Source organism: Bison bison, unplaced genomic scaffold (genome assembly GCF_000754665.1).
Source record: "Bison bison bison isolate TAMUID 2011002044 unplaced genomic scaffold, Bison_UMD1.0 scf7180017864303, whole genome shotgun sequence".
In the NCBI taxonomy this organism is placed as follows: domain Eukaryota; kingdom Metazoa; phylum Chordata; class Mammalia; order Artiodactyla; family Bovidae; genus Bison; species Bison bison.
In genome coordinates this window covers 106,523-124,662 of record NW_011494875.1, presented here as the reverse complement: position 1 = coordinate 124,662, position 18,140 = coordinate 106,523, and positions in this window count along the sequence as shown.

Below are 18,140 nucleotides of genomic sequence, written 5' to 3'. Positions count from 1 at the left end.
ATTCTTAGATTTTTACAGAAAATGTTTAAGGTTGGACTTGAGAGTGCTTTCTCCTAACACCTCTTCAACATTGCCCAGTAGCTAATGTCTTTGTGTTTGTTACCCAAAGATTTGTTCAAACATATTGAACCTGGAAATCCACCTGGTTAGCAATACCTACTGTTTGTGCAGGCTGTTTTCCATCTGTAGCCACAGATGATATGACTACAGACTTCGTGTGCAATTCAGTGTTATTATGTTTGCCTACGGAATCGTAGACAATCACATTAGAGCTATGTGCAAACATGGGGCATGACTGAATCCTCCATTCTTGAAATGATATTCTGTGTATGTCTCAATATTGTAAGAAAGGAACAGCAATTAGAGAGATTAGAGAAGAGGGCAAAAAATAAAGAACCGGAAAAAGAGACTCTTAAAATCTTGTTTCAAGGGCACAGTCACTGTATTGTAGCTTTTTGTTCTACTTATATGCTATCAGTTTCATCTGCTGACAGACACTAGTCAGATACAGGACAACTGAATACTGATGGAATGAAAACAGAAAAGACTGATGACGAATTGTAATTTATAAAGAAGTTGGATTGATCTCTGATGTATATCTTAGAAATCAGATATATATTTTATCAGGGTTTGGAATTTGGAGACAGATATCTGAAAAAGACTCTGTTAGCTAATCAAATTTGTTGAGAAGATACAGTGTAACTATGGAAGTAAAGATACCCTCATACACATCGCTACACACCCTCATACAAATAGGTACACACACACAGATTCGGTTTTAGTTGAAATCTATTAAAAATCCTCACTTAAAACTTCTAAATAGTTGCTTTAGAATACAATTCCAAAATTAATTTTGGGAAGCATGTGTTTGATTCATTTGTGAATTTCATGAGAATAGTCTAACTATTCAGTCTTTTTAAAGTATAAACTGTAATCTCACCAAGTTTATAAACCAGGAATAGCTGGAAGCAGCATAAACAGTCATTGGATATAGTATAGACAGGATCCAATTCTTTCTTAAGAATATTTGCAGTGACCTGTTCCTTACGTGCATAGCATGCATCAGATTTTCTCTGAGACACTGGTCTCGGAGTAGAGTCACAACTTGGCTTTGGCTTTCACCCTGTTGTTATCCTCTCACGTCTGTCCTTGTGTATGTTTCCGCAGACCCATCCCTGTAATCCATTGTGTTTAATTATTCATTTCTATCTCTTGAGTCTGTGAAAAAGGAGATGAATAATAATTCCATTTATTTTAAATTCTCAGGCTGAAAAAAGCCTAGCATATAGTGGACATGTGATCAATAATGGGTTGAATTAATGAATAAATAGCTAATTATGACATGCAAAGCTGTTTAACTTCTATGTAGAACAGAACTAAATCCCAAGTTTCTAATTTCTCTATGCCAAAGGTGGTGGTTGTTTATTTTGATGTTGTTGTTTTTGTTTTGTGCTACCAAACATTTCCTAGGGTTTTTGTTTTGTTTTTCACAGGTATTTTCAAAATTAATTAATTTATTTTAATTGGAGGCTAATTACTTTACAAGTTTAGTGGTTTTTGCCATACACTGACACGAATCAGCCATGGGTGCACATGTGTTCCCCATCCTGAACCCCTCTCCCACCTCCCTCCCCATCCCATCCCTCAGGGTCATCCCAGTGCACCAGCCCTGAGCACCCTGTCTCATGCATCGAACCTGGACTGGCAGTCTATTTCACATATGATAATATACATGTTTCAATGCTATTCTTTAAAATCATCCAAAAAAAAAAATAATAAAATAAAATCATCCCACCCTTGCCTTCTCCCAGTGAGTCCAAAAGACTGTTCTTTACACCTGTGTCTCTTTTGCTGTCTTGCATATAGGGTCATCGTTACCATCTTTCTAAATTTCATGCTGCTGCTGCTGCTGCTGCTAAATCGCTTCAGTTGTGTCCGACTCTGTGCAACCCCATAGATTGGCAGCCCACCAGGCTCCCCTGTCCCTGGGATTCTCCAGGCAAGAACACTGGAGTGGGTCTAAATTCCATATATATGTGTTAATATACTATATTGGTGTTTTTCTTTGTGACTTACTTTGCTGTGTATAATAGGCTCCAGTTTCATCCACCTCATTAGAACTGATTCAAATGCACTCTTTTTAATATCTGAGTAGTATTCCATTGTGTATATGTACCACAGCTTTCTTATCCATTTGTCTGCCTGTGGACATTTGGATTGCTTCCATGTCCTGGCTATTGTAAACAGTGCTGCGATGAACATCGGGGTACACGTGTCTCTTTCAATTCTGGTTTCCTCAGTGTGTGTGCCCAGCAGTGGGATTGCTGGGTCATTTGGCAGTTCTATTTCTAGCTTTTTAAGGAAAAACTGTTCTCCATAGTGGCTGTACTAGTTTGCATTCCCACCAACAGTGTAAGAGGGTTCCCTTTTCTCCACACCCTCTCCAGAATTTATTGTTTGTAGACTTTCGGATCGCAGCCATTCTGACTAGTGTGAAATGATACCTCATTGTGGTTTTGATTTGCATTTCTCTGATAGTGATGTTGAGCATCTTTTCATGTGTTTGTTAGCCATCTGTATGTATTCTTCGGAGAAATGTCTGTTTAGTTCTTTGGCCCACTTTTTGATTGGGTCATTTATTTTTCTGGAATTGAGCTGCAGGAGCTGCTTGTATATTTTTGAGATTAATTCTTTGTCAGTTGCTTTGTTTGCTATTATTTTCTCCTATTCTGAAGGCTATCTTTTCACCTTGATTATAGTTTCCTTTGTTTGCACAGGTATTTTTAATGTATCTATTCCTGTTTCTCTCTGGAGAAGTACAGTCAGTTGTCCATAGTGTAAAATATTCTCAAATTTCTTTTTATTAACTAATGTTAATCACCCAAATCTTTTAAAGTCAATTCTGCCACTAGTTATATAAAGGCAATCTTTAATTGATATTTGCTCTGCAGAAGTATGTTATTCAGTTTGAGAAATGATGTATTTCCTGTTTCTTTTATTCAGGCAAAATTTTGGAAGAAAATAACATCTCTATATAATCATCATTATAACAATACAATTAGATGTGTATGTTAATTGATTATAATGGGAAACTTCTGTTACTTACTGGTAGAAGAAATTATGATATTCATTACTGATCCAAATTACAGAATGCTGTCTTCTGTAGAAACAAGTATTGAGTAATCTGTTTGTTAGGCTATAGGGTATAAATATAAGTACATATATTATATTAAATTATATAAAATATAAATATATGTATTTATATGCTTTATTTTTGTTGGAAAAGACTCTTGAGAGTCCCTTGGACTGCAAGCAGATCCAACCAGTCCATTCTGAAGGAGATCAGCCCTGGGATTTCTTTGGAAAGAATGATGCTAAAGCTGAAACTCCAGTACTTTGGCCACCTCATGCGAAGAGTTGACTCATTGGAAAAGACTCTGATGCTGGGAGGGATTGGGGTCAGGAGGAGAAGGGGACGACAGAGGATTAGATGGCTGGATGGCATTGCTGACTCGATGGAAGTGAGTCTGAGTGAACTCCGGGAGTTGGTGATGGACAGGGAGGCCTGGCGTGCTGTGATTCATGGGGTAGCAAAGAGTCGGACACGACTGAGCGACTGATCTGATCTGATTTGTAAAGCAGTTTTTAATAGCTATGTTTATATTCTTTTAGACTGTATGTATATGCTTAATTACAATGAGACCATTTAAATTTCTCTTTTTACGTAAAGCTTTTGAAAATGTATTATATATACACTAAAGATAAATACACAGTTATAAATTGTCATATATTGAGCACATCTGGGGAATCAGAATCCAGTCAAGAAACAAAATACTCCTCAAGGTCCATTATGTTCCTTTCCAGTTATTATTCACCAGCTTACTGATAATCATTACCCTGACTTCTGACTGCATAGATTAGCTTTGTCTGATTTTGAATTTTTTACAGTTTGAATCATACAGTATGGTCTAGATTCTTTCACTCGATATTTTATTTGTGAGATTCATCTGGGTGGTTGTATGTATGTGTAGTTATAATGGTTGTTGTTTAGTGGCCAAGTCATGTCCGACTCTCTGCAACCCCATGGACTGCAGCATGACAGGCTTCCCTGTACCTCACTATCTCCTGGAGTTTGCCCATGTTCATGTGCATTGAATTGGTGATGCCATCCAACCATCTCATCCTCTGTCACCCTCTTCTCCTCTGCCTTCACTCTTTCCCAGGGTCACTGCTGCATAATGTTTCATTGCAGGAATATAATATAAGTTATTTGTTCATTTTATGTCAACAGTTAATTTTCCAACTTTGGAATATTAAAGAGGTGCTATATTATATACCCGAGAAGGCAATGGCACCCCACTCCAGTACTCTTGCTTGGAAAACCCCATGGATGCCTCCTGTTAGGCTGCAATCCATGGGGTTGCTAAGAGTCGGACACGACTGAGCAACTTCACTTTGACTTTTCACTTTCATGCTTTGGAGAAGGAAATGGCAGCCCACTCCAGTGTTCTTGCCTGGAGAATTCCAGGGACAGGGGAGCCTGGTGGGCTGCCGTCTATGGGGTCGCACAGAGTTGGACATGACTGAAGTGACTTAGCATAGCATAGCATATTATATACATATATATCTTGGGCTTCCCTGGTGGCTCAGAGGTTTAAATGTCTGCCCAGAATGTGGGAGACCCAGGTTCGATCCCTGGGTCAGGAAGATCCCCTGGAGAAGGAAATGGCAACCCACTCCAGTACTCTTGCCTGGAGAATCCCATGGAGGGAGGAGCCTGGTAGGCTACAGTCCATGGGGTCTCAAAGAGTCAGACACGACTGAGCGACTTCACTTTCTTTCTTTCTTTCTTATATTATATACATCCTTTGTGAAGCTTATATAGGCTTATATTTGGAAAGCCTATATACAGAATGTGGATAAAATATGTACGTTTCCATTTTTTTGACATACTAAATGAATTTAAAATAGATGCAGAAACATAATTTTATTAATGGCACATAAATATTTAATTTTATCTATGTCTTTGCCAACACTTGTTATTCTCTATCTTTCCCAATTTAACCATTCTGATTTTGCCTCTCTTCCCATAGAAATACTGATCAAACTAGGAGATGTTTACAGCCATATAGACAGTAGAAGCAGTTAGATGACTCAAAATTATTTTATTTCAGTTAGTCAACTTTTTAAATCTGTGTATTAAGTTGATGTATTCCTTAGGCTTCACTATAACTGCAAAAAGAAAAGTGTAATTTTGAATATTCTTTATTTTAGAAATCAAAGACCTTAACTATAACTTCAATATGTGAACATCAAATTGAAGAGCAAATGAATTCCCTTACTATTAAAATAATCATGAATTAAAAAAAAAAGTTGTAACACAAAGTCCAAAGAAATATTCATTATGCTTCTACCACTTTTGTTAAATTAACCTCCAAGAGTGAAATCAGTATGAGGTATACCAAAGCATTCCCCAATCATGAAACAAAAATTTTTGCCAACAGATAGTGGGAAAATTAGAAATAAACCTGAAAATTATGTATCCTGCAGAATGTGTCAGATACAAATATCTCATTTATATTAAATTAATGAAAGCAATTTTTTCTTATATAAAATTTATCTTATGATATCTTTCATAAAATCATTACATACCATCCAAATTCTATTTTATAATTGAAACCACTCCCTATACTTTCTAATGTGATCAATAAATTTTATTTGATATATTTTAATAGATGTTTTTGTAGCCAAAAATGTGAGAAACTATACATCATGCTACAGTTCTCTTCAGTCAAAACTTACAAAAGATATTGCAAAAGTCATGAGTGATCTAAATTATAGATATTGTTTCTTACATAAGCACAGGCATTTGATTAATAAAAAGTTTTGATCATTAGACTATCAGGGCAAAATCTTTAATATATATGTTGAGAGTGTTTGGCAAGTTTTTATGGATAATTCCAACTGATTTCTTGCTATTTGATTCACCATATATTATGGAAATACAAACTCCAATATTTAAGTAGTTAAATTCCAAATGTCTCATGTTCCATAATTTAATTAATATTTAGGCAGAATTTATTATATTTTACTACCATGCAGAGTTCTGTGTGAGGGATAGTCTTTGCTGAGAAAATAGTAATTTTAAAAAAGATTGGTACCATACCTAAAACAATTGTCCCTTTTATTTATTTAATATAAATTTACACTGCTCCTATAAGAATTATGAATCCATTCCATGACTTCATCCAAATCATTTAAAATGTTTAAATCTGTAATTGCTTTTTATCTGGAATTATTTATATAATTTGGAAGCTGAAAATTACAGTGGGGATTTATGGAGACAAAGTTAATAGTTACAGTTAGAACACTATCATACAAAGCTATGACTAAGGCTTTTTGTTTTGGGGAGGGGAGTATTTGGCAAAGATTTTTGGAAAGTTGTAAATAACAGGAGATATTTATTAGTCTTTGCAGATTCAAGCAGAGAACAAAATGCTCAGTGTGGGAGGCAGTGATCTTGGTTGGTCCTTTCAGCTGAATCTAAATCCATTGTTTAAAATCACTGTCAGGATCAATGCCTTACCAAACATATATTTATAATATAAAATATTCTTGAAGAAAGACATCTGATTCATTTCATAGCTTCAGAACAAGTGAAAATTTCAGTAAATCTTTCGTATTTCTTCCCCTGTGTTTTCTCTGATATGTACAATATCAGGAGACTGAACTTCTCATTGAGTTAATACTTTAATGGTAATTACGTATAATTAAAAGAACATATACTTTTTCTAGTGGGGATAAAATGTTTTCTTTCCCTTTAATACAAATGATTATAGGAAAGGAGTGCGCTAGTGTATGTGCGTGTATGTGTGTGTGTGAATGTGTAAAAGGAAGGTGAAGCAGCAGGAGGCAAAGGGCCTAAGAAAACAGTCTGTTATCAAAGAAAAATGTCAAAAGGTTTAGAAATTATCAACCATTTTACCCAAACAGCAAAAATACATTTATGCATTTACTATCTATTACCTTTCGTGTATCTCTTCTTTACCATTTTTATAAATAAGGTATTACAGCTTGAAATTACTGATTGAAGGAACACATTACTGACCATTGAAATTTTAGGAATTTGGTTCTCCTATTTCAGTGCAGTGTGGTCACTCTAACAAATGCCTCCTATGTAGGTTTCAGTGGTCCTTTGAGATTAGAAAAAGCTTTGGCAGACAAACATCAAATGAAACATGATATCCAGGCAGTCAGAATCTTGTCTGACCTTCATTCCCACATGGTCATGATAATTATTAAACAATTAGACCATTGTTTTACAACAAAGCATTTTCTTAAAAAATGCAAGTTTACTGTGTCTCTATATTAGTCAAACTTTAAACTATTTATCATTGACATTTTGACTTTCATATTTTGGTCAGAATCTAGTCTACCACAGTTTTCTTTCTCTGGCTGTCTCTCTCTCTTCCTCTCCCTCTCTAATGGTAGATTGCAGTTCTCAAAGTTCTTCTAGATTGACTAAAATCACAAGCCCAAGATGTCAGTTCAGATAAGTCAGTCAATGTTTTACTCTTTGATATGTATTGTTAGTTTGAAGCAAGTATTTTCACTGAATTTTATGTTCTGGGATATTAGAAATCAGAAACAGTACAAAGAAAATGACAGCATTATAGGGAACCAATTATATTAGAAAAAGAGAGAAATTAATGTAAGTTTAGATTGAAACAGATATTAATATGGTATGAAGTAATTAAATTGGCTATATTGCCCACTTGGAGTAGCCCACTTCCCACTAAATTTTCATGATTCTGATAATATGTTCACTCTACTGCATAGTCTGAGAAATTTGAATATAAGATGTGAGAATCACTAATTTAGATAAACACTTTGATATTGAAATACTGAGGATTAAAGAAATGTAAATCCAAAAGACAATTTTTGATATATTCTTTCATGCACATGTACTTGCATTAGTATTTCGGTTTCATCCATCAACTTTTTTCCTGCATTTTATATTAATTAAAAAGTAAGCTGATGAGAATTGCTTTAGAAGGATATATGTAATGAATATATGACTAAAGTCAAGGTTAACTCATTTTAAGATCTTATGTTAAAAATAAGAAAGGCAATATTAAAAAAATAAAAACATCTTCATTTAGAAAAGAGCAAAATTATCTAGTAGACAGAGAAAAGCCTCCAAGGTTAGAACACATAGAAATCTTTAAAACTCAGTTACTTTTGGGGTTCTAGAAGCAGTGGGAGAGATCAATGAAAATATGAGCTGATTCTTGGAAAAGATAAACAAAATTAATAAACCTTTACCTAGATTCATGACAAAAAAAGAGATAGGACCCAAGTAAATAAAATTATAAATGAAAAAAAGTTAGAAATGAAATACACAAATACAAAAAATCATAAGAGATTACTATGAACAATTATATACCAATAAAATGAACAACCTAGAAGAAATATTAATGTACAATCTCCCAAAAATGAATCTGGAAGAAATAGAAAATATGAACAGATCAATTACCAGTATTGAAGTTAAATTGGTAATTTAATAAACTCACAATAAACAAAAGTCTAGGAACCAGGCAGCTTCAAAGCTGAATTCTACCAAACATTTAAAAACTAGTTGACACCTTTATTTCTAAAACTATTTCAAGAAATTACATAGGAAGAAACACTTCTGAACTCATTCTACCAAGCCAGCATCACCCTGATAACCAAAACCAGACCTGCTGCTGCTGCTGCTAAGTTGCTTCAGTCGTGTCCGACTCTGTGCAACCCCATAGACAACAGCCCACCAGGCTCCCCTGTCCCTGGGATTCTCCAGGCAAGAACACTGGAGTGGGTTGCCATTTCCTTCTCCAATGCATGAAAGTGAAAAGTGAAAGTGAAGTCGCTCAGTCGTGTCCAACTCCTAGCGACCCAATGGACTGCAGCCTACCAGGCTCCTCAGTCCATGGGATTTTCCAGGCAAGAGTACTGGAGTGGGTTGCCATCGCCTTCTCCAAAAACCAGACCAACATACCACAAAAAAACAAAATCACAGGGCAATATCACTGATGAACATAGATGCAAAAACCTTAACAAAATATTGACAAATAGTATTCAACAATACGTTAAAAGAATTATACATTATAAACAAGTGAAGTTTATCCCAAGGATGTGAAAATGGTTCAGTATTCACAAGTCAAACAATGTGACGCCCCACATTAACAAATTAAAGACAAATGGTCATGTGATCATATCAAGTGCAAAAAACAGTTTTAAAGAAAATTCAACATCCATTTAAGCTTAAAAAAAAAACTCTCAACAAAGTGAGTATAATGGGAACATACCCAACATGGTATATATGTCACACCCACAGCTAGCATCATATTCAATGGTTAAATGCTGAAAGCATTTCCTCTAAGATAAATAACAAGACAGGGATGCCCACTAACATCACTTTTATTCAACACAGTACTGGAAGTCCTAGCAAGAGCAATCAGACAAGAAAAAGAGATACAAGAAATCCAAATTAGAAATGAAAAAAGAAAACTATCACTGTTTGCAGGTGATAATGATACCATATATAGAAAATCCTAAAGATACCACAAGGAAATCAAGAGAATTCATCAAGGAATTCAGTAAAGTTGTAGGGTACAAAATTAATATACAGAAATCTGTTGCATTTCTGTATACTAACAATGAACTATCAAAAGAGAAATTAAGTAAAAAAAATCCCACTTATAATTGCATTCAAAAGAATAAAATACCTAGGGGTAAATCTAAGGAGGTAAAAGACTTGTGCTCAGAAAACTGCTAAGATACTTCTGAAAGAAACTGAAAATGACAGAACAGAAAAATATACCATGTTCGTGGATTGAAAGAATTAATATTCTTAAAATGACCATAATTCTCAAGGTAATCTATACATTCAATGAAATTTCTGTCAAAATTCCAATGGCATTTTTCACAGATCTAGAACAGATAGTAATTTTTTTTATGCAAAAGAAGCACAAGAGATCCCAAATATCAAAAACAATCTTGAAAAAGATGAACAAAACTGAATATATCATGCTCCCTGATTTTAAACTATATTACAAAGCTCTACAGTATCCAAGCAGTGTGATACTAGCAAAAACAGACCCACAGATCAATGGAACAGAATAGAGAGCCCAGTAAAGAACCCACACTTATATGGTTCATACTTATGTGAACCCACATTTATCAGTCAATGACAAAGGAGCCAAGAATATACAATGGAGAAAAGACAATACATTTAATAAATTGTGTTGGGAAAACAGAACAATTGCATGCAAAGGAATCAAGCTGGACCACTTTCTCACACCAATTACAAAAATAAACTCAAAATGGATTATAGAATTAAATATAAGACCTGAAACCATGAAACTTCTAGAAGCAAACACGCTGCTGCTGATGCTGCTAAGTCGCTTCAGTTGTGTCTGACTCTGTGCGACCCCATAGATGGCAGCCCACCAGGCTCCCCCGTCCCTGGGATTCTCCAGGCAAGAACACTGGAGTGGGTTGCCATTTCCTTCTCCAATGCATGAAAGTGAAAAGTGAAAGTGAAGTCGGTTAGTGGTGTCTGACTCTTAGCGACCCCATGGACTGCAGCCTACCAGGCTCCTCAGTCCATAGGATTTTCCAGGCAAGAGTACTGGAGTGGGGTGCCATTGCCTTCTCCAGAAGCAAACATAGGCAGTACATTCATTGACATTGATCTTATGAATATTTTGGGGGAGGTATGTACAATGGGCAAATGACCTGAACAGACATTGTTTCAAGAAGACATACAGATGGCTAACAGGTACATGAAAAGATGCTCAGCATCACTAATCATCAGGGAAATGCAAATCAAAATGACAATGCAGTATCACCTCACACCTGTCAGAATGGTTATTATCAAAACAATGATAAATAAGTGTTGGCAGGGTTGTGGAGAAAAGGGAACCATTTTGCACTATTGTTGGGAATGTAAATTGGTGCAGCCACTATGGAAAACAGCTTGGAGGCTCCTCAAAAAAAATAAAATAAAATAAAAATAGAGCACTCCTGGGTATTTATCCAAAGAAAATGAAACAATTATTTAAAAAGATATATCCACTAATATTTATCACAGCATTATTTACAATAGGCAAGATATAGAAGCAGCTTAAGTGTCCATAGATATATGAATGAATGGATGTGTGTGTGTGTGTGTGTGAAATGGAGTATTACTTAGTCATAACAAAGAATGGAATCTTGCCATTTGTAGACAACATGGATGGGCCTAGAGGGTAATATTCTCAGTGAAATGTCAGGCAGAGAAAACTGCTGTAGGATTTTATTTAAATGTGAAATCTAAAACACAAAGCAATTGAACAAACATGACAATATGAAACAGTGGTGCTAATGGTAATGAACCTATCTCCCTATGCAGGAGACGTAAGAGACACGGGTTCAATTGCTGGATTGAGAAGATCCCCTGGAGGAGGAAATGGCAACCCACCCCAGTATTCTTGCCTGGAGAATCCCATGGACAGAGGAGCCTGAAGGGCTACCCACAGAGTCGGACACAATTGAAGCTACTTAGCACGCACACAGTAGATGCATACAGTAAACAGTTGGTTGCCAGAGGGTGGGGGAGGATAAAAATAGGTGAGGGAAATTAAGAGGTACAAACTTTCCACTGCAAAGTAAATGAGTCACAGGTATGAAATTTATGGTATAAGGAATACAGTCAGTAATTATTATCTTTGTACGGTGACAGATGACAATTAGACTTATCATGGTGATCATTTTAAATGGTATAGCAATACTAAATCACTATGTTGTGTACCAGAAACCAGTACAGAGTTATAGATCATTTATATGTCAAGAACAAACAAACTCATTATAAAAGAGATTTGATGTGTGCTTACCAGAGGTAGTGGTTGGGGCAGGGGTGGGAAGAAGGGACTTCCAATTATAAGATAAATAAGTACTAGAGATATAATGTACAAATGATAAATATAACTAACAGTACTGTATTTTATATGTGAAAGTTGATAAGAGAGTATACCCTAAATGTTTTTACCACAAGGACATTTTTAAATTTTCTTTATATCTATGAATATATGAGATGATAGATGGTCACTAAACTTACTATGGCAATCATTTCTTGATGTATATAATTCAAATCATTATGCTGTAAAACTTAAACTTGTACAGTTCAGTTCAGTTCAGTTCAGTTCAGTCGCTCAGTCATGTCCGACTCTTTGTGACCACATGAACTGCAGCACGCCAGGCCTCCCTGTCCATCACCATCTCCCGGAGTTCACTCAGACTCACATCCATCGAATCAGAACTTGTACAGTGGTGTATGTCAAATATATCTGAGTAAAACTGGAAGAAAATTACCCAGTTATTCTCAGTAGTCTACAAAAATCTTAGGAATTGTCAGTATTATATATCAATGGAATTGAAAGTGAAGGTGAGCCTAAATACTGAATAGATGAAAGTCTGTCTAAAAAGCAATTCAGTTGTCATATACCACTCTGTGCAATACTAAGGCATCATATGAGAGATTCTTTTTCAGGAGAGCATAAAACAGACAGTCAATAGGCAAAGTACAGTCCAGGGTAATGTGGTGATAATAAAGTGGTTAAGGAACATTTGCACATCAAATCAGAAAGGCCTCATGCTTTAATCCACAGAGTTCCTAGAACTTTGTCAATTTAGCTTAATGTGTTACCACATTCAATATGGTAAAAGTCTTCTGTGAGAAACTTAAACACACCAAGAGCTAAGATCTATAGACACTGAAGTCAGAGAATCCCCAGTGAAATAGTTTATCCAGATCTTATTAACATGAAATTTACATTTGACGGTCCCTACTTGTGCACATAGAGCTTCTGATAATTTTTCTTTAGACTTCTTTTGGATATTGTTTTACAAAACATATATAGACGCATATAGGCAGATGGAAAAAGGGGTAAACAGTAATTGTTACTTTAAAACTTTCAAACATCATTTGCTTATAAATATTTCTTTTATTAAATCCTGGTGTAAGTATTCTTAAAGAAGATGAAGGAGGAAAAAGAGGAAATAAAGAGAACAGGGAAAATAAAATAACAGTGATGCCTTTCAGATAATGTGGTAAGAATATTTTATCATTTGCTCATGCCAAGAGTAGATGTTAAAATCATATCAGGTTTTGCTTGGGCCAGTATCTTTAAAAAGCCATACACCTGATAAAATGTGACATCTCATAGTAAGGATTATACAGAATGAAATTGTTTTCAAAGTAGTAAGTTATAACTTTTGAGCAAAGTTTTTTTTCAAATACAGATTCAGGTATATTTTCAAGTACATTCAAGGCTGTGGTGGAAATAGAAAGATTCACTAATTTAAAAAAGTAAACAATTTTGATGGATTTCTCCATTATCATTAAATTTGTAATGTAAAACACTTTGTTCCAATTAGTAAAAGAGTTTAATGCAAGCAACATTTCTGTAATTTAACAATACATGAATTAATTCATTTAATGGTTACATTTTTTATTTAAAAATAATCGTAGTTTTGTTTTATTTTCTTTTAAACATATTTATCAGAAGTTATATATGACTTAGGAACCCAGTAAGTATATGATTTATACTAGAAAATTTTTGATATAGGTTTTATTATTTCTGAAAAAACTTCTAGGCACATTCAGTTCAGTTCAGTTCAGTCGCTCAGTTGTGTCCAACTCTTTGCGAGACCCCATGAACCGCAGCATGCCAAGCCTCTCTGTCTATCACCAACTCCCGGAGTTTACCCAAACTCATGTCCATCGAGTTGGTGATGCCATCCATCCATCTCATCCTCTGTTGTCTCCTTCTCCTCCCGCCCTCAATCTTTCCCAGCATCAGGGTCTTTTCAAATGAGTCAGCCCCTTGCATCAGGTGGCCAAAATATTAGAGTTTCAGCTTCAACATCAGTCCTTCCAATGAACATCCAGGACTGATTTCCTTTAGGATGGACTGGTTGGATCTCCTTGCAGTCCAAGGGACTCTCAAGAGTCTTCTCCAATACCACAGTTCAAAAGCATCAATTCTTCGGCACTCAGCTTTCTTCACAGTCCAACTCTCACATCCATACATGTCTAGGCACATTAGGATATATTAATCAGAAAAGAACATAATGATTATGGATGATTTACTTTTCATCTAAACTTGTTCTTACTATAGCCATGTAACTTTCTAATTTTGATAGATTCTATGGATTCTATGTTAAGCTTGGTTGAACAATTTCAATTTCATTGTACTGAGAAATAGTGTGAATTGCTACATAAATGTGACCCTAGGTGAATAGTATAGTGATTATTACTTCCTGGTTTCTCCAACATGAAATTTAACATGCTATTGCAAAAGACAAGCTAACTAACCTGGTCAAGTTTTTTGTGGGTTTTATGTGTGTGTGTGTGTTTGTTTTATTTTTGTTTTTTAGTAGAAGACATATACATTGATTATTTACTGCACTCTTGGTTTATAAAATGGAAACTGACATTTAATACTTAATACTTTATAAAATTCCTCTTACATATATTCTAATTGTTAGATACTTTCTAACAATACTGTTTCCATTCAGTGGTTCTACTCTCTTAAGAAGAAAATTTTAGTATTATAGATATTTAGAGAAGAGGGCACTTTGGGTGTTTGGGTATCTGAGTTAAGGCCCAAAGAAGCTTGTATGGTGATTTCATGAGAATAAAATTGGCCATGTAACATATTTACAATACATTATAGCAGAGATGTAGGAACAAAGAGAAATAAAATACTTTCCAAAAATCTTCATTAATTTCCATATAAGAAGTAAGAGATCCCTAAACTACAAGAAAAATGTATACATTTCTGTTAAGAGAAAGGAAGTTAGCTGTTCAAGGAATAGAGTCAATAATGTTTCTTGACGTATGGATGACATGTTCTTTACTGGCTCCTTTTTTGCCATGTTGCTTCTTATGAATTCTATACACAGCTGTGATCTATGGAACTGGAGAGCAGAAAGTGAACCTTACTGTGTGAATAAAGATGTTTCTTTTGGTTACAAGTATAGGAAAGAATAATACGTCATTTCCCTCTGAGATGAGAAAGAATGCCAGTTGAATAATTTCATGGACTCCTTTTGTGTCCAAAAGGTCTCATAGCATGCTTTTCTGTATCTTTGAGGGAAACTAAGAAACAGATTAAACTTTGTTGAATTCTCTTTCTGAATAGCTATGTTAGCTGTACATTTGAAACTCCAGATTGGACCGTGATCTACATAGATAACTCTAGACTTTTTAAGGCAAGAAAAATTCCTTCACTTATTTCAAAAGATCCCATTATAACCCCTATAAAAACAGTTCAAGCCCTGAAGCATGAAATTTGATTGCCAACTCATCCACTTTCATTGCTCCCTACACAGTATCAAGATAATGTATCCTTGAATTTTAGTGAGAGATTTATTTCCACTACAGATTAAAAGCCAGCCATTCCCTTCAGAAACACATTTGCCACTATCTTTTTAGATTTGAGAGAACTTTGTTACTAGCATTTAATGTTGCTGCATCTGGGTACAAGTTTGTTTATGCATTTGGAAATCAGGAATACAACAATTATACTTTCTGGAATTTGTAAAACTCCACAGAACACAGAGTTATTTGTAGAACTACATAGAGTCCCCAAGACACTTATGAATATCATATTTGTGCAACAAAAATTAGTCTTTTGTATTGTGTCCATACTGATAAGTCTACTCTGGTCCTAGTCATGGGAATCTAAGCTGGCAGATGGAAATTCAAATATATATTATTTAAACTGGGACTGCTTTGCTCACCTTCTTCATTGGTGGTGGTGGGGGGTACTTTTCCCCCAAGTGTAAGATTTGAAGCCACTGTTAATGGTGCACACACCCAGAATAATCAGTCACATTGAATTTGTAACAGAAGAGATATGTTTTTGTCCACAGGAAGAGATGAGGAATTTTCAAGACTCTGTAATTCTCCATTATTGATAATTAGTGAATTCTTTGGTGGACAGTTAAAAGACAAAAACATATCACTGACACTGTATCTTGAATTATTAGAATGACATATACTGAGTCAGTCATATATCAGACTATTTATAAAAGTAAATTATGAAATTGATAGCATGTCTGCAGACAAGAAAAATAGAATTAAACAAAGGCAATATTGAACATGATACTCTGGACACTAACTGATTACAGAACTGCAAATAAAAGGTTACCTTTACTCAGTAAGTTTCTACTGACTGTATTGTGTGTGTAACAGTTTCAAAAATATTTTTGTACTTATTGTAAGTGTATAAAGGAAATGACTAAATATACTGATGCTCTTGAGAAGCAGTGCTTTCACTGTGGAGAAAGACAAATACACGAATCAAATGGGGGAGGGGACACTGTGCTTTTAGATTAGAATTTGAACTACTGTCTCCAATCCATATTGCAAAATTCAATACCTATTCATGATAAAATTCTAATAAGACCAGAAATAGAAGGAAATGTCCCTAATTTGAAAAATGGCATATAGGAAACACAGCAAATTTATTCTTAATTGTTAAAGGCTGAATATTTCCCAGGAGTATCAGGAACAAGGCAGAGTTTAGCATTCTGAGCTATTGGAATAAAAGAAACAAGAAACCTGAATAAAAACCTGAAGACTAAAGAGGAAGATTTATAGGCATTATGAAATTATCAGTTGAATATTTTGAATTTGTAAAAATACATAAAGGAGATCAAATCCATAAATCGTAAAAGAAATGAGTCCTGAATATTCATTGGAAGGACTGATGCTGAAGCTGAAACTCCAATAATTTGGCCACCTGATGCAAAGAACTGACTCACTGGAAAAGACCCTGATGTTGGGAAAGATTGAAGACAGGAGAAGGGGATGAGAGAGGATGAGATGATTGGATGGCATCACCAACTCGAAAGACATGAGTTTGAACAAGCTCTGGGAGTTGGTGATGTACAGGGAAGCCTGGTGGGCTGCAGTCCATGGAGTCACAAAGAGTCAGACACAATTGAGCAACTGAACTGAACTGACAGAAGAATTAAAAAAATTATTTTAGCAAAGTATGAGCTTTAAGGTTAAAATATAAAAATCAGTTATACATCTAAACTTTCAGTTTAGTTCAGTTCAGTTACTCAGTCATGTCTGACTCTTTGCGACCCCATGAATTGCAGCACGCCAGGCCTCCCTGTCTATCACCAACACCCAGAGTCTATCCAAACCCATGTCCATCCAGTCGGTGATGCCATCCAACCAACTCATCCTCTGTTGTCCCCTTCTCCTCCTGCCCTCAATATTTCCCAGGGTCTTTTCCAATGAGTCAGTTGTTCACACCAGGTGGCCATAGTATTGGAGCTTCAGCTTCAGCATCAGTCCTTCCAATGAATGTTCAGGACTGATTTCCTTTAGGATGGACTGGTTGGACCTCCTTGTAGCCCAAGGGACTCCCAAGAGTCTTCTCCAACACCACAGTTCAAAAGCATCAATTCTTCAGCGCTCAGCTTTCTTTAAAGTCAGTCTCTTAAATCCATACATGATTACTGGAAAAAACATAGCTGTGACTAGTGGACCTTTGTTGGCAAAATAATGTCTCTGCTTTTTAATATGTTATCTAGGTTGGTCATAACTTTTCTTCCAGGGAGCAAGTGTCTTTTAATTTCGTGGGTGTAGTCACCATCTGCAGTGATTTTGGAGCCCCCTGAAATAAAGTCTGTCACTGTTTCCATTGTTTCTCCATCTATTTGCCGTGAAGTGATGGGACGGCAATCAAGATTGCTGGGAGGAATATCAATAACCTCAGATATGCAGATGACACCACCCTTATGGCAGAAAGTGAAGAGGAACTCAAAAGCCTCTTGATGAAAGTGAAAAAGGAGAGTGAAAGAGTTGGCTTAAAGCTCAACATTCAGAAAACAAAGACCACAGCATCCAGTCCCATTGCTTAATGGAAAATAGATGGAGAAACAGTGGAAACAGTGTCAGACTTTACATTTTTGGGCTCCAAAATCACTGCAGATGGTGACTGCAGCCATGAGATTAAAAGACGCCTACTCCTTGGAAGGAAAGTTATGACCAACCTAGATAGCATATTGAAAAGCAGAGACATTACTTTGCCAAC